Raw genomic sequence first — 18,980 nt, forward strand, 5'->3', positions numbered from 1 at the left:
AAGGGCACCAGAATGTAGTTTAACCAATATAATTCATATTATAAAGAGATAGTCCAGCTAGTCCTTGTGTGAATATATAAAACTACTTGTATGAAAAATTCACAACTGGACAGCATTTTGTAAATAGTTATAATGCAAGCTAGAGAAATGTAACATGAAGTATTTTGGAATTATAGAGAAGTCCAAATTATCATTAATATTTCATACTGTTCATGTAGAGGATTTGATATGTTATACTAAACTCCTGTTATGAATTATTAACCAGAACAAAGTAGGTACCCATTTGTTGCTTTGTTTCTTCAGGTGAGTCTATTCCAATACACTTGGCTTTTGGCTGATATGACTTAACTCCTACCATGAAGGATATTAACAAGAAGTTCTCTGTCTGATATTATCTTAATCTTGTCCTGGTGGATGAAGAGGAAAGGAGATATTTCAAACAACAGGTTTGTTGTTTTATAAAACACTTGAAGATACATATTTTAAGAAACCCAAGGGTTTTGTAATATAGGTATTCCAATAGCCAGGTGATTGTAATTTCTGAATCCTAACTTTTTTAATTGTGTCTCTTCTGAATGTCATAATTATACGTCAGATTTATATGACAGTCACTATTTCATTAATTACAATTACCCTGCTTTTAAATTTTTTTATTGCATGTTTGTTTCCATACATTTTAAAGGATGGACCAATAGTGGTGGACCCATCCCACACTGGAGAAGGAACTGTGAATATAATGCTGAGTTCACTACATTTGTTCACTAGTGTGGAATACATTTAGTAAAATGTACACAAAACAAATCAAAATATATTAGAACAACATTTGTACTCAAGATATGTCTGTGAATTGAAACAATTCATGTGGATGAGATTGTTAAAAGTAAGAATACAAGTTACATTCATTTAAAGAATGAAAATAGTTCTACTGTACAGCTTTCATAATTCATTTGCACAACCTCTAAATCCTCTGAAATGCATACCAACTGTGTCCTTGTGTACTGTATTATCTAGTATTTACTCTCTTTGACATTGAAATTAGCAATGCAGTGTAAAATGATATCCAGTACATAATCTCATATCAGAGGGCATTCTGTAAAGTTTGTAGCAGCTTTCAAATTTGCTCTGAATATTTATACTGATCACATTTTAAAAAACAGCTGTTCAAGTTGAAATGATTTTTTTGTTGTTTTACTTCTTAAATTTAAGGAAAAGAAAAAAACCATGTGAGGAGACTTAACACAAGTACTTTGAAAAATCTTTAGATAGCCAAAAATAGATTGCATTTCATTATACATTAATAAGTGAAAGTGTGTGTGCAGGTAACTCGTATGAGAATTTGATCTATAACATGAGATACTTGTGTTTTCTCATGTGCCACATATTCACTTTTAGTATTTCTGAACTGAAAGTTCTTAGTTTACAATCTGTTTTCAATAATTGTATTTATAAATTACTTAAACTTACTACAGAAATGTTATGTTTAAATACAGTTAAGAAAATGTATAAAAAAATGGTTGTTAGTGGGGAGACCTTCACAGACATAAATATAGATTTTGTAATTTTGCAGCATTGAAACAATGTTTCAGTGTTGTAAAAATTACAAATCAATCTATATATAATCTGAAGATTTAGTTGAGAATGATTTCCAAAGGGAGAACATATGTTAATGATCAGTCTCTTTGTCGCCAGAGGTTTCTTTAACTGCTACAATTTCACCCTGAAGGAAATGTTTGATTAATCATTCTTGATTTTTTAACCCTTCCCATACAAGTAGGGGTCAACATTTTATTGGACTACTGTTCTCTGAATATATGTCTATAAATTTGTAATTAAATTGTGATTTGCAATTTAAATTTTAATGTTGTAAGTTATGGCTAAACACTGATTTTGTGTGTTTCATGTAGCACATCATCTTTTGCTTTTGTCCAGATTTTGTTGTAGACATTATGAAATGTAAAGTCTAGAGATTTTAACAGATTTGAAACTCAAAGTTCTAATATATGTAGACATTATGAAATCTAGAGTCTAGAGATTTTAACAGATTTGAAACTCAAAGTTCTAATATATGTAAACATTATAAAATGTAGAGTCTAGAGATTTTAACAGATTTGAAACTCAAAGTTCTAATATATGTAAACATTATGAAATATAGAGTCTAGAGATTTTAACAGATTTGAAACTCAAAGTTCTAATATATGTAAACATTATAAAATGTAGAGTCTAGAGATTTTAACAGATTTGAAACTTAAAGTTCTAATGTATGTAGACATTATAAAATGTAGAGTCTAGAGATTTTAACAGATTTGAAACTGAAAGTTCTAATATAGACTAGCTGGAGTATAAAATGTCATATATTTTCTATTTGTTAATATATCATTATATTTGTAGAACCTATCACAAAGGCTGTGTCCACCTTTTAAAAACTTGTTTATCTGTGCCTAATTCTTTTTAAGTACATGTCTATAAACTTGTTTACCTGTGCCTAATTCTTTTAAATACATGTCTATAAACTTGTTTTACCTATGCCTAATTCTTTTAAATACATGTCTATAAACTTGTTTACCTGTGCCTAATTCTTTTAAGTACATGTCTATAAACTTGTTTTACCTGTGCCTAATTCTTTTAAGTACATGTCTATAAACTTGTTTACCTGTGCCTAATTCTTTTAAGTACATGTCTATAAACTTGTTTGCTCTGTGCCTAATTCTTTTTTAAATGCATGTCTATAAACTTGTTTACCTGTGCCTAATTCTCTTAAGTGCGTGTTTATGAACAATTAAATGCTCTCCTTTGTTAGTTTTCCTAAAGTATTTACAGAGCTAAAGGAGAAGAGAAATAAGACTTTTAGATCCAAATACAGCTTATTTAAGAATCTCAATATAATTTTGAAGTATCAGTGTAGTAACTTTTAATTTTTTATTTGAAAAAAGTACTGTATTTTGCAGCTTATAAGATACACTTTAAAAAAAACAAATACTAAAATTACTGTGTATCCTGTACATTGAAAGTCAGTGTTTTTGCTACATCTAGCCTAAACCTATTTTGATTGGCTTGATACTGAGATCGATTTGTTTTAATTTTCTCTGTTAATTGGTAAGCAATGGTATAAGACTATTTCTATTATACTGAAGTCAGCTTTTGAATTTGATTGGTGATAACGCTTCTAACACAATAAATGTTAGTAAGAGACATAATTACACTATTCTTTATAAATTACACCTAGTTGATTTCACCAGAATATGTTGTAACAGAGCTGCAAAGAGAGTTTTGGGCCACCACATGTTGAGAAAACAGTAAGAGTCTGGCATAAATAAGAGGTGAAATTGAAGATCACTCAGAAAACCAAACATAATCTTCATGAGAAAGTAACCAGAACTAGAAGATTGGGTAATGAATGAAAGGAAGTTTTGTAATTCTGTGTTGACAAAAACTAATGAAAGATTTTTAGCAACTGCTAGCTGGTGTTCTTGAAACAACATATATGAAAGTAAGATCTCAGCATGTCATAAGTTTGTCATTAATACCAGGAATCAAATTATGAGCTAAGTCAAATTGGAAATATTGGTAAGGTCCCTTGAAATAAGACCATGGACATGGTACAAAACCATAACTGGTAAGATGTCTTAGAGTGCAAAGGTCTCTATACAGTAGTTCTGTCATGCTGTTCTGATAGGAAAAACACTCACTACTTCTGATTTCTAAACAAAAAACTGCCAAAGCACAAACTTCCAGCAGGATGGATGAAATTGGGTCAATCTTTGACTTGTAAAAGTTTGGGATAGAAAACCAGCTCTGTTTAAGGTTCATAAAACTGAGGTGAAAAAAAAAGTTCTCATTTCAGGAGGTTTGACATCCCAACTGCAACCACTAGATGTATTGATTAATAAGCCCTTCAAAGCTTTTATGAGTGAAAAATGGAGTCAGTGGATCAAGGGCCTACATGAATTTATACCCACTATCTCAAACTTTTTTCTGGATATTACCTTCCAAAATTTGGGTGCATCTTATAAGCCACAAAATACAGTATATAAAACCTGCAAAAATTATATTTTTACATCCTCAATGTGCAAAATTCCATCAGGCTTTGCAAGTACAATGGAGAAGTAGAGAAGTTCATATCATCATAAATAGTAGAGGTCATTGTTTTCTATTTAGTTTTATTTATTTTATGTTTTAAGAAAAATAACAAATTTAAGAATTGATTTGTAAATAGTAATAATAATAATATATACATATGTATTATATGTGATGTGACTAGATTTTACACAATACTGATGTAGTAGTACTAAGACTAAGAAAAGTAAGACATTTGTACTTTAAAAAGGCCAGTTTTATGGTATACAGTACAGTAATATGAACTGCACATAAGCCACATGATTTACAACTTGTGTGATAGGATTATTAGTTAGAGTTCAAAGATCAATAAAACAAAAGTTAGTAAGTTTAAATAGATGTATACTTTTATGAGATTTAAGCTATTTAGAATAAACATATCTGGTTTCTTGTTACAAATTGCAAACATTCCTGAAAGAAAAAAGAGTAGTTTAGATTTATTTTCTAATTGGTTACAAAGTAGGTCAAACTGACCAATCCTACATAGAGTTAAAGTTATAGTATAGCTACTTTGGTGGTTATGTAGTTGGTTCAGCACACACAGTCCCAGAGTCAAAGAGTTAACTGTTCATTTCTAAGAGTGATTGCTAGCAAAAGTAGTAGGTGTTTGAACAGTGTTACTTCTGTTTTGCTTTACATCAAAATCAGCTCAGTGTCCTCTGCAAGTATAAACTTTGACATTCATCCTTCCACTAATGAGCATGTGTAGACAAACAGTGCATTGCAGAGTATCATATCTAAATTTCACAATGCTTTAGCAATATTTTGTGAATTATGAATCAGTCTATTTCTTTTCTGCAGGATGACGATGATTTGAGATAGTGTTTAAATGTCACTACAGTTGCCAAAAGCTAATTAACTTATACATAGAAATTTATACATTTTCTATGAAAATATAACTAATGCTATCAAATAATTTTTGAGAATACTATTTCTTGGACAAATAAAGTTTCTTCTGACCTACATTTTATGAAACTGTTCAATTGATTTCAAAGTGTTACTTCTAACCTACATTCTATGAAACTGATTCAGTTGATTTTAAGTGTTACTTCTAACCTACATTCTATAAAACTGATTCAGTTGATTTCAAAGTGTTACTTCTAACCTACATTCTATAAAACTGATTCAGTTGATTTCTAAGTGTTACTTCTAACCTACATTCTATAAAACTGATTCAATTGATTTCAAAGTGTTACTTCTAACCTACATTTTATGAAACTGATTCAGTTGATTTCTAAAGTGTTACTTCTAACCTACATTTTATGAAACTGATTCAATTGATTTCAAAGTGTTACTTCTAACCTACATTTTATAAAACTGATTCAGTTGATTTCAAAGTGTTACTTAACCTACATTCTATGAAACCGATTCAGTTGATTTCTAAGTGTTACTTCTAACCTACATTTTATGAAACTGATTCAATTGATTTCAAAGTGTTACTTTAACCTACATTTTATGAAACTGATTCAGTTGATTTCTAAGTGTTACTTCTAACCTACATTTTATGAAACTGATTCAATTGATTTCAAAGTGTTACTTCTAACCTACATTCTATAAAACTGATTCAGTTGATTTCAAAGTGTTACTTCTAACCTACATTCTATAAAACTGATTCAGTTGATTTCTAGTGTTACTTAACCTACATTCTATAAAACTGATTCAATTGATTTCAAAGTGTTACTTCTAACCTACATTCTATAAAACTGATTCAATTGATTTCAAAGTGTTACTTCTAACCTACATTTTATGAAACTGATTCAATTGATTTCAAAGTGTTACTTTAACCTACATTCTATAAAACTGATTCAGTTGATTTCTAAGTGTTACTTCTAACCTACATTCTATAAAACTGATTCAGTTGATTTCTAAGTGTTACTTCTAACCTACATTTTATGAAACTGATTCAATTGATTTCTAAGTGTTACTTCTAACCTACATTCTATGAAACTGATTCAGTTGATTTCTAAGTGTTACTTCTAACCTACATTTTATGAAACTGATTCAGTTGATTTCTAAGTGTTACTTCTAACCTACATTCTATGAAACTGATTCAGTTGATTTCTAAGTGTTACTTCTAACCTACATTCTATGAAACTGATTCAGTTGATTTCTAAGTGTTACTTCTAACCTACATTCTATGAAACTGATTCAATTGATTTCAAAGTGTTACTTCTAACCTACATTCTATAAAACTGATTCAGTTGATTTCTAAGTGTTACTTCTAACCTACATTCTATGAAACTGATTCAATTGATTTCAAAGTGTTACTTCTAACCTACATTTTATGAAACTGATTCAATTGATTTCAAAGTGTTACTTTAACCTACATTTTATGAAACTGATTCAATTGATTTCAAAGTGTTACTTCTAACCTACATTTTATGAAACTGATTCAGTTGATTTCTAAGTGTTACTTCTAACCTACATTCTATGAAACTGATTCAGTTGATTTCTAAGTGTTACTTCTAACCTACATTCTATGAAACTGATTCAGTTGATTTTTAAGTGTTACTTCTAACCTACATTCTATAAAACTGATTCAGTTGATTTCTAAGTGTTACTTCTAACCTACATTCTATGAAACTGATTCAATTGATTTCAAAGTGTTACTTCTAACCTACATTTTATGAAACTGATTCAATTGATTTCAAAGTGTTACTTCTAACCTACATTTTATGAAACTGATTCAGTTGATTTCTAAGTGTTACTTCTAACCTACATTCTATGAAACTGATTCAGTTGATTTCTAAGTGTTACTTCTAACCTACATTCTATGAAACTGATTCAGTTGATTTTTAAGTGTTACTTCTAACCTACATTCTATAAAACTGATTCAGTTGATTTCTAAGTGTTACTTCTAACCTACATTCTATGAAACTGATTCAATTGATTTCAAAGTGTTACTCTAACCTACATTTTATGAAACTGATTCAGTTGATTTCTAAGTGTTACTTCTAACCTACATTCTATGAAACTGATTCAATTGATTTCAAAGTGTTACTTCTAACCTACATTCTATGAAACTGATTCAATTGATTTCAAAGTGTTTCTTTTAACCTACATTTTATGAAACTGATTCAGTTGATTTCTAAGTGTTACTTCTAACCTACATTTTATGAAACTGATTCAGTTGATTTCTAAGTGTTACTTCTAACCTACATTTTATGAAACTGATTCAGTTGATTTTTAAGTGTTACTTCTAACCTACATTCTATGAAACTGATTCAGTTGATTTTTAATTGTTACTTCTAACCTACATTCTATAAAACTGATTCAGTTGATTTCAAAGTGTTACTTCTAACCTACATTTTATGAAACTGATTCAGTTGATTTCAAAGTGTTACTTCTAACCTACATTTTATGAAACTGATTCAGTTGATTTCAAAGTGTTACTTCTAACCTACATTCTATGAAACTGATTCAGTTGATTTCTAAGTGTTACTTCTAACCTACATTCTATGAAACTGATTCAGTTGATTTCAAAGTGTTACTTCTAACCTACATTTTATGAAACTGATTCAGTTGATTTCAAAGTGTTACTTCTAACCTACATTTTATGAAACTGATTCAGTTGATTTCTAAGTGTTACTTCTAACCTACATTTTATGAAACCGATTCAGTTCATTTCTAAGTGTTACTTCTAACCTACATTTTATGAAACCGATTCAGTTCATTTCTATGTGTTACTTCTAACCTACATTTTATGAAACCGATTCAGTTGATTTCTAAATGTTACTTCTAACCTACATTTTATGAAACTGATTCAGTTCATTTGTAAGTGTTACTTCTAACCTAGATTTTATGAAACCGATTCAGTTGATTTCTAAGTGTTACTTCTAACCTACATTCTATGAAACTGATTCAATTGATTTCTGAGTGTTACTTCTAACCTACATTCTGTGAAACTGATTCAGTTCATTTCTAAGTGTTACTTCTAACCTACATTCTATAAAACTGATTCAGTTGATTTCTAAATGTTACTTCTAACCTACATTTTATGAAACTGATTCAGTTCATTTGTAAGTGTTACTTCTAACCTAGATTTTATGAAACTGATTCAGTTGATTTCAAAGTGTTACTTCTAACCTACATTTCATGAAACTGATTCAGTTCATTTCTAAGTGTTACTTCTAACCTACATTCTATAAAACTGATTCAGTTGATTTCAAAGTGTTACTTCTAACCTACATTCTATGAAACTGATTCAGTTGATTTTTAAGTGTTACTTCTAACCTACATTCTATAAAACTGATTCAGTTCATTTCTAAGTGTTACTTCTAACCTACATTTTATGAAACCGATTCAGTTGATTTCTAAGTGTTACTTCTAACCTACATTCTATGAAACTGATTCAGTTGATTTCTAAGTGTTACTTCTAACCTACATTCTATGAAACTGATTCAGTTGATTTCTTAGTGTTACTTCTGACCTACATTTTATGAAACTGATTCAGTTCATTTCTGGATAATTTTTTTCTCTCATGTAGTTAAATCTATTTTGTTACAATTTCTGAAGAATGTTCATCTCATGCTATGTGGATCTATGGAGCTCATGTTTTGACACAACTCCACATATTTAATCAATTTAGAACAATAAAATAATTAATAAAAATCTTCCTTGGCCGTACAAAATAGCCCCTACATATAACTACCAAGATTTACAGTTGTAAAAACTAATTGTTGATAGACATAAATACACTAGGACCAAACAACATTCATAAATTACATTAAAATATACAGAATTATCCAGATCATGGTGTTTGGTTATGAAACAATCAGTTATCTGTTTCCCAAGAACAGCAAAATATTTGGAATGAGTAACCAAAATGGCTCATAAACTAGTTAAGAAATTGTTTTGGTTCCGAAAAGCCAAGAGTTACATATCTGACATCCTTGGAATTTGGTTAAATTTATTTTAGTAATGTTTAATAAACATTTAACAATCAAATAGAATTGAGGTAAAAGTTGTAAACAGAATGTTTACTTGTTATATTTCTTTTTAAGCTTTATGATAAAAAAAACTGAATATGTTTTTACACAGTCATAAAAGTAGGTAAGAAAGGTATATTTGTTGTTGCAAAAATAATGTCCTCTTTGTGTACGTTTGGTCTGTAATGGACTATAAAATAACATAGTCTATACATGTTTGGTCTCTAAAGAACTAAAATAACATACAGTCTGTGCATGCTTGGTCTGTAAGGTGATGATGCTTCACATAACAGATATGTATTTTAAATCTAAACTTACTTTAAATGATAATAGCTTGTAAGAATGAGTTTTTCTTTTTACTTTTGGTTTTTAGGTGGATAATTTAGTGAAGCTGGTGCTTCTATAACTATTTGAGCCATGCTGTACAGAGGTAATGATATATTCTCTTTTATTTCAGGAAATAGTCTTGTGGAGGAAAGGTGAGAAAACCAGAAAACCAATACAACAGCCCCAGTCAGAAAATAAGTAAGGTACCACTTTAAACCCAGATTGTAATGGACCTAGTGATTTTCTAGACTCAAGTGTGGGTATGGGATTATAGAGAATAAACCTCCAGTGGTTGGGAGGGATTCCTAAAAAATGTGGAAAATGTAACTCATCAGACACTTCAGGCCAAACTGTCAGGAACAGCTGGCTGGCTGGTTGGTTAAGACGTTCAGTCCAAAGTCCTTGCAATGTTTAGATTGCTTTCTGTAGAAAACTGAAGAATTTCCAAACAGTATGTTGTTTCATTATTTTTGTCTTGGTTCAGATAGTATCAGATGGTTTGTGTTATCTGTGATTATTATTGTAAAGAATACATGTAATTTGAGCTTCATAACCATGGTTTCATATAATTTCCTTTATATAATAAGGCAAAATTGAGTATTTACTTCAAAGAATTGCAGGACATCTGTCAGTCATAGCACATACTTTCAACGAATGATGAGTAAGAAAATTGGTTATTTGGTCTTATCAACTGATTTATACAAGTAGTTATAACATTCTATAATATGTTAGGTTTATAGTTAGTTACAAAACTGTTTAAAGTGTCGATGGTCCATAATATTTGCTTCCTCTATATAAAATACAAACTCTGAATGTTTCTTACAACTACTTTGTGTGTTATTCAGAACTGTTTTTTTGAATATTAACAATTACTACGTGAGCTGTTAATAATTCATAGTAAGTTATTTTCCACACCTCAAGAACGTTGTGTATATAATGGTCTTGTAATTCCGTAATAGAATTTCAATTTTCTTCACAGTTGCTGAGTGTTCTAAGTAGAGCCACTGATTGTTAAACATTTATTAAACCATTTAATCATGATGATAGAAATAAATGGAGACAAAATATTCTTATATTTAGTCCTGAGTTGTGAAGCTCTAATTTGTTTATTCGTGAGAATGATACATATTTGGAATAACTACAGCTTTTTAAAAATCTTGCATTTTGACATTTCATGTGGTAAGATGCACATGTGCATTTTTAACATCCAGAAACTGTTAACAGAGTCTTCTCAGACGTCAAAATTACAATGTATATCCAGTTTTGGTTTCCAAATGAACTGATAATATCAAAAGTACAGTATTTTCAGATATGATAGAAAATACCATGGAGTTTGTATTTCTTTATTCCATAAATTATGTTGACTTTCTTGAATATTTGTAGCTTTTAATATTTAATTTGTGAATTTTTAGTTTTTACTTGATAGGTAGTAATAATAGTGAAAATAACAGATATTTTTACATAACAGTCTGAACAATACTAACCAAGTAACCTGTATGCTACATTGTATTGATAATATCTGTTTATTATAACTAGTTTCCTAAACTTCAGACACACATCTCGGCTGTTAAACAGAAAAGATATAGTTTCAAATAGTCAAGATCTTAGTTATAAGCTGTGGGTTTGTTAGAACAGTTTATACTTGCCATTAGATGGGTTTTATATGTCTGTGTCAAGCTAACACGGTGCACCTCTATCCCCGACAATCATTACGGTAGGGTGTACAAGAAATGTCGGAGTGTCCTTGTATACTAAAGTATTTTTTGGGCTGCTAAAGATATTTTAACATTTTTGTAGCATACTAGTTGTTATATTAATCATAATTTTATTAATTCTTATTTTTAGAATATTATTCACCATAAAGTTAAGTATTTGTGTTAGCTGACCTTATTTGTACAGGTGAGAACTTATTACAAAAAGGAGTTTTTTGGTTTTTAAATTAACCTCTAAGATAGCACCTTGACAAATATTAAAATTTCCACATACATGTAGCAGTTACATCACTGTAAAAGTACTGTGTAAATATGATATGTTATAAAGTACTAACATTACACTGGAGTGAATCTAGAAATGCTTTCTGTAGCTCTAACAACATGTGGTTAAAGAATATATACATTATCAGGTAAATTCTGTAACCACTAACATGTGTATAAATAATATATGTGTACATTATTGGATAAATTGTTGTAACTGTTGTTAAAAAACAGCATAGCTTGTAGGATTCAGTTACGTAGTAATAAAACATATCTCCTAAGCCATGATTATAAGCAACATAACTAGGAAGGTTATTACAGTGAAGTAATACATGAAAATTACTTTTACCATCTGTGTTTTGGGGCTGAATGTTTATTTATTGTGATTAGCATTACACATCAGTTGTGAAGGACAGTGGTTTGCCAGGACTGTTCGTGTCAATCACAGCTTCATGTTCATTTGAAGGAAAAGTAATTTTTCATTAAACCTTTTAGAAAAGTTGAAAAACCTGTACATTTGTAATATACAACTCTGAAGAAACAAAACATTCACACTGAAGAAGACACTGGATGAATGTTAATTGATTTTAATATAGATATGTAATGAACAGTAAGAAATCTGTAAGTGGATAAAATTATAATCTATTATTGAGTTGCTAAAGTAATATATTCACTAGAGAAATTGTAAAAACCAACAACATGTACACTAGTATGTTGTACATACCAATAGCTAATGTGAAATGTTAATTACTACCAGTGCTCATAACTTTTAATATCATATGAGAAGCTGTGCTCAGTGTGACTAGTATTGAATAGAATCTATACTGTAATGGTTTTAACAAGAACTGAAAACTTCACAAATATTTTTTATCAAGTGTGCTAGTTTGTGTTTGAAGTTCTTACAGAATGAATAGACTGCGTATAATGTTATCTTTGTTTCAGTTAAACAATATTCATTATACTTTGATCACCTAAACAAAACTCCTTTATATTACCAAACTGTTGTAAAGTTCTGGTGAGAAACCAAAACTTTATTAAGACAAAAGGATTTCTGTTTGTTGTTACACATCACAGAAACTTTTTCAAAATGTATTATATTTGCAATCATTAATAACACGTTTCTTAAACTAAATAGGACCTATTATGAATTAACATAGCTTGATCAAAATGGTAACAAATAGTTTTTCAGAATTCAAACTTGTAGCTTTCATCAAATTTTTGTCCAATAATATTTTGTATGCCTTGTTTTGTGACACTGATATTTTTAGAACATGTATTGAAATATGATAAATATAATCTCTCTCTGTAAAGAAATATTACTGTGGAAATTTCTTTGTACTGCTTTGGTCATCTGTTAAAACCACTGAGAGTGTAATTTCTTCAACGTATGTTTTCAGTGTTCTGACATAGCTGCTCTCTGCATGAACCTGGTATGTTTACTTATCTTCAGTGTAGAATATTTGTTTGAAAAGTTTTTAATTTAGTAACAGTGTTTTGCACATTCAGCATTTCATTAAGCTTTTGGCATTAGTGTTGAACTCTGTATTTTGTAACCACATGCATTTGTTTAGCATCTGAAATTGTCTTTTTCATAAATACTGTTCCCACTTCAAAGTTTAAACTACTGCCTAACTTACAAAACTGCTCAACTGCTAACTTGTTATAGTACACCACTTGCTATGTCTTGTCCCCCCTTTATGATGATGAAGCCTGCTTACCATATGTATCCATAATGCCTCTCCAGTAATTAAACTAGCTGTTTTTGTTAGATTGTTGTTCTGTTGATTTTGGTTTGTGGACTGACCTCTGTATCATACCTGATTGATGATGTAAATATTGATTGCTGAAGTTGTGCAAGGCTAAATCTGAAAGTATCATTTTGAAATTGTAAATCATAAAAATATTAATAAAGGTGATTAAAATATATGATGTATTTGTTTAAATAATATTATGCTGGTCTACTACTGTGATTTAGTAAAAATGTAATACTGTAGTGAGAAGAATGCTTCATAGCACTAACTCAGCATTCTGGTCATATAGCAAGGAGTCAAGGAAGGGCAGTGTTAAAGAAAGCTTGCCTGCTTACATGGATTATCCTTCACCATTTCTGCAGTGGCTCCTGTGGAACATTGAGAGCCAGATGGTAGTGGGTGGTTGATGGTTAACCATGTTTGCTATTAGTTGCATGTTCTGCAGGAAATTATTACCTTGAACCCCTTTCAGATGACTGTGGTCATCCACTGATTACCTCTAAAAGTAGTTTCTTTAGTGATTATATATTTTAAGTTTACATATTTGGCTGACCTGACCAATTGGACAATTTATCTTTCTTTTCAAACCTAGAGTTTTACTGTTGCACATCAAACTTTTAACCACTTAAGAACCTTGTTCTTCAGTTAGCCAGTAATGATGTCCATTCCTGTGTGTGCTGAAACTTTTCTTCAAGTTTAACCTGTAATGCAAAAAAAAACTACCAATATATAACCACCCCATGTCTCTAGGTGCTGTTTGATGCAGTGGAACACTTGGTGGAAGATATACATGTTTTAGCTGGACAGTTAACACTTATTGTCAACCTGAAGTTCAGAAATATGTAATATATTTGTTGTGTATTACAGTACTGATTTTAAATTCCTCATTTAATCTGTATGTGTGCAAGTTTGATGTAATAAGTGATTCAGAAAGCAAGTTTCTCATCCTAGCTGCTGTTTTACCTTTGTTCTGAATATGGGAAACATTCTTGTAATGTTGCAAATTGGGATCTTATCAGAAGTGTTCTTCAGTTGTAGGCAGGCTAGGTTCAAAGTTATGACCTCACCCGTGTGTGAAAGAGAGTTACCAGGTGTGGATATTTCTAGGTGCTGTGTTTCTTCCTAAGATAAGCCATCCGAGAGGAGACATATAGAATCCATATAAATGATAATATTCACCGGTAAAATCAAGAATACTATATACAAACTGTGTTTTATTAAACGTTCATTCTGTATTTTAATGCGTGTCCAATCTCATTTATACAGAGATTTTGCATTATTCCACAACAAGCATCTTGCCAGGCAACCTATCCCAATACTCTAAAGTTTATTCTGTTCAACAAGCGTTGAAAAGAACATAACACAGCAGTAATGATATTGGAGTTATCTGATGAACAAGAAAGTTTCATGATGCTCTGTCTAGAAGAATAACTTTGGAGATAAATGCCTGAGTTGTACCAATAGTGTATCACCTAATGGGACAGATACATCTGTTTTTTTCAGACAAGATGGTAACCAGCTTGGCATAGAGCCGAGTTTTATTTCTGAATAATAGACAAAATTGTTTGTTAAACAAAAAGTAAACAAACAAAATGGCTGTCTTTTGGTTTTAATATTTTGAAACTATAATAATACCTACACACACAAAATTTTTACTCACAAATACAAAATGTTGTCTCTTTTTCTGCTTTTATTTAACTCTGTCTTGTTCAGGTTTTTGATATACGTAAATTGTTAAATATGTGAAACATAACTAATAATATGACCTCACACATGCATATAAACTAAATATATAACTGCATCCTTGTAGGATTTAGACCTACCACAGTTACCCAATGTAAATTTATTCCAAATCTCTCTGAGAAACAAATTCTGTATTTTACTAGTATTTGTTAAAAAGCACCTTGAACAAATTACATCTTCATAAGACTACAACAGTGGCTAATGATTCATCTATAATTAAAAGGGTTATATTTATTATTTAATGTCTTATTTCAGATACTATTTTGTAATCAATGATGGTTAGTGTTTACATACTTTACAGTATCCATTATGTTTCTCATAAATTACTACCTTATGCACGTGTCAGAAACTTGACATTGGACAAAAACAATTATTACTAATAGGATAAACACTTGTAGTGTGTCTACAAGAAGGTTAATTGTAATAACCCTCAGCTATCTTTAGATTTGTTAACCAGAAGGTGTAACATACAAAACAAATCTTACTCCGCTCCACTATTAAAAACTGTTTCTCGAAGCTATTATTTACTTTTATCTAAGTTTAAAATATTGACTGTGGAATATCAGGAAAATCAGTTCAGAATAACCTGAATTATTAGTACTGAAGACCAAAACTAGCAATAGATGCTAAATCTTAAAGTGAATATGACTGGAGAACCAAACTGCCATGTCTTACAAGGCCATGCATACATACAGTTACGTGTTTATACAAGATACGTCACTGGTGGAATATATTTTAACTTTAACTTCCTTCTCAAGATATTAAAATCATACTTAACACTAATTTATGACAATCTCTGAATGAAATTTCTTTATGGCCAGATGGTTAAGGCACTTGAATCCAAGGTCATGGGTTCAATCCCCTCACACCAAATATGCTCACCTTTCAGCCGTGGGGTTGTTATAATGTAAAGGTCAATCCTGCTATTCATTGGTAAAAAAGAATAGCCCAAGAGATGGCAGTGGGTGATGACTAGTTGCCTTCCCTCTAGTTTCACACTGCTAAATTAGGGACAGATAGTCCTTGAGTAGCTTTGTGCAAAATTAAAAAACAACAACATATCCTTCTTGTATAGTTATCATCACACAAGAAAAAAAGAAAATCAACTGTCATTTTCTCTACCAAAATGACTAGGTGTGGTAATTGACACAAGCTTTCATAAGTATGTAATTTAGAACAATAATGCTTTCAGAATTATGTTAAAACAGGAGTTCAAAATTTTCAGAGTAATTGTTGGTAGTTTGATTCACATAACCTTGTGAAAAGAAAATAATTAACAGCCACAAGTAATGTTAATTAGGAACATCTGGTTCAGTACATTTGTATTATAAAACCTTATCTACAAAGTTTAAAAATAATTAACGAAGGAGAGTAACCAATAATACACACACTAAAAGTCAAATGTTTAAAACAGGAAGTAAAACCTTGGTTATGTCAGACAAATCAAACTAAGTTCAGTTTCTAAGAGTACAGCTGTTAGCTGGCACATGAGGCTTAAGGGCTCAATCTGATTCAAGAAAGAACATTCCAGGTGGGGCTAATGACTTATGAAGGACAGAGAGAACTAGGGTCTCAATTTTTCTCTCTTCTATTATCTTAAAGTATTCAATAAAGCCGCCTGACATAAGATAGCTGTGGAAGTTTCAAAGCACTTGCCAAAGAGAGCCAGGTCAAAAAACAATTTCATTGTCACTTTTAAATGAAGTAGGTTCCACCTCCATGCAATACACCATTGTCAATATGTGTGCCATTTCAACTATTAAATCTCAGTTGAAGAACAAAAAAGACAGACAGGTGCATAGTGACCTTACAAATTAAACGCTGATGCCTTGTGAACGACTGCATGACTCTAAGCATTAGGATGGTTGGGTGTATGATTCTGGATCATGGCTGCTTTAGAGGAAGTGGAAAGGTACCATGAAAACAGAAACCAGAGTTGATCTAATCATTCTGGTACTACCAACAGAATCCAGCAAGGAGTTGAATTAATCACAGCTAACATACAAATTATTTGGAAAGCATAGAGATGCATTCCCATCCAGTACTGACTGAAAACATCCATTGCCACTGCCTAAGAATGAAGTATCAGAGATCAAAATGCTGGTAGTTAAGTCACAAGTGACAAACACATCGATTATCAGCATCCCAAATGGAACACATCCAATGCAAAACCTTGAGATGCAGCATCCACAATGTTATGAGAATACAGTTTGGTCAAGACAATTGATCTGCCACCAGATTCATCATATAGCAGAGGAACACCTATCAGAGAATTGTTCCAATCAAAATGCCACTTGAGAACGAAGATGTTGCTAAATACAGAGACTAGCATGATTTGTTCATGATTTTCAGTCCCATATGGACAACTGAATGAGGAATACATATGGTGCCTACCCCCAAAAAAGAACCATCCATGCAGTTGAAGGGGGGGCATGAATAAGTTAAACTGTCTGTTCCACAGGGTGGAGCCAGATAGGAATCAGCTAAAGCCAACTGATATACAAGTTGAAAAAAAACACCCAGAGGGACAATTTATTGTATTTGAGTGAAGATGGATTTCTTGGTTTTGATAATAAAGCCTGCCTTAGTTGCTTCTGAAGATAGAATCAGGATTTAACATTCTTCCAACTGACAAGATGGTACCAACAGTAACCAGTCCATACATGTAATGGGTGAGCACAGACCTTAAAATGGAGGTGACAAGAAAGCACTTGTACAATTTAGTGGAACATATATGGTGCCAATGTGTGTCCAAAGAGCAGAGCCCTGAACCACAGCACCTGACCCCTGTACACAAAACACAGCAGTATGATGATTCCACTATGGAAGCATGCACTTGATCATCCACAGTCCTGACAAGAAAAGTGAGAAATAACTCCATTATGAACTTAAGAGGATGTAGGAATCGATGTAGATGAAAATTATTGACAACTGAATGCCAAAGTCCTGTCTTTTGGACATAACTAAGAGATAGGAATAAAACCTTGGAAGAACTTGGATGTCTCTCTCCATGCTCCCTTGACAAAAAAATCTGATAGTCCTGGAATGAAGTTCTGAAACCTAAGGATCTTTAGAAACACTATAGATTGAGTGGATAATAATGGCAAAGATGTGAAATGAATGGCTAATCTTAAAGCAATGACCTGCTGAGCCACGGATCCAAGCTTTTTCACATCCAGAAATTCTCAAAACAGACCCCAAAGGCATATAATAATCACTGCTGTCCTAATGGCATTTTGACCAAGTGGAGAAATCTTGTAGATATAGTCAGAATCTATTTTTATTAACAGTGCAAGAGGGGCTGATGACAGGATTCATGACACACGAATAGGGGGTGGAACTACAACTCCCTGTAGGAACTGAAGAAAGTTGAAAATCCAAAGACAAGGATGAATGTATATGGGCAACATCAACCCTAGATTATCAAGACTCTGGAACAACTACAGAAATCAAGGGTCGAAAAGGGAGTCTCACATAACTCATGGAAGGTAGAAGCTGGTAGATGAACACCCTGTAACAACGTATCTCTATCCAACATACAAGCTAAGAGACTAGGGAAAGTGCAGAAACTGACAACTGAACCATAGTAGATGCTAACGATAATTTGGTGAATGCAACAAAAGTTAGAGGAATGATAAATATCTGTGCATTATTGTTAGGGTGAGACAAGTCCTAGAAAATTGTGATCCATTTAGGTTGATCATAGACTGTTTTGGAACTCTACATTTTCAGCATTGGGACTATTCTTTGATTCTAAACATGCACCACTGCGTGGTGGTGGTAGGCTAAGACATGGTCTGACGAACATGGCAAACAAAACATAGCTGTCCCTTCAGGAAACTGAGCAGTAAACCTTCTTGCATGAACCAAAATTTCAGTGGATGGAAGAAGAACTAGATGTCTGCTATCAAACTCAAAAGTCACAGAGAAAGACCCACAACATCACATGTCCAATCTATACCAACAAAAAGGAAATGACAGAATAAAGAAAGGTGTTGAAAAAACAAATCTAAGTTCATTCCAGAATGTCCAAGATTGCTCATAAGTGTAGCCTCAGAGCCCAATGGAGAAATGCCATCAGACTGAATTCACATCTCCATCTCACTACTAACAAGACCATGGAGAGTCTCAAATAAGAGTGCCTA

General features: G+C 31.6%; 1 long non-coding RNA gene across 1 annotated transcript; it reads left to right on the forward strand.

The window, feature by feature from the left end:
* Positions 1–336: 336 nt before the first annotated feature.
* LOC143248495 (uncharacterized) lies at positions 337–13,267 on the forward strand. The gene is made up of 2 exons (XR_013027012.1): positions 337–446; positions 9,499–13,267. It is a non-coding gene; the product is annotated as an uncharacterized LOC143248495 (long non-coding RNA).
* The last annotated feature ends 5,713 nt before the right edge of the window (positions 13,268–18,980 follow it).

The sequence above is a fragment of the Tachypleus tridentatus genome, chromosome 4, assembly GCF_004210375.1.
Source record: "Tachypleus tridentatus isolate NWPU-2018 chromosome 4, ASM421037v1, whole genome shotgun sequence".
NCBI lineage: Eukaryota > Metazoa > Arthropoda > Merostomata > Xiphosura > Limulidae > Tachypleus > Tachypleus tridentatus.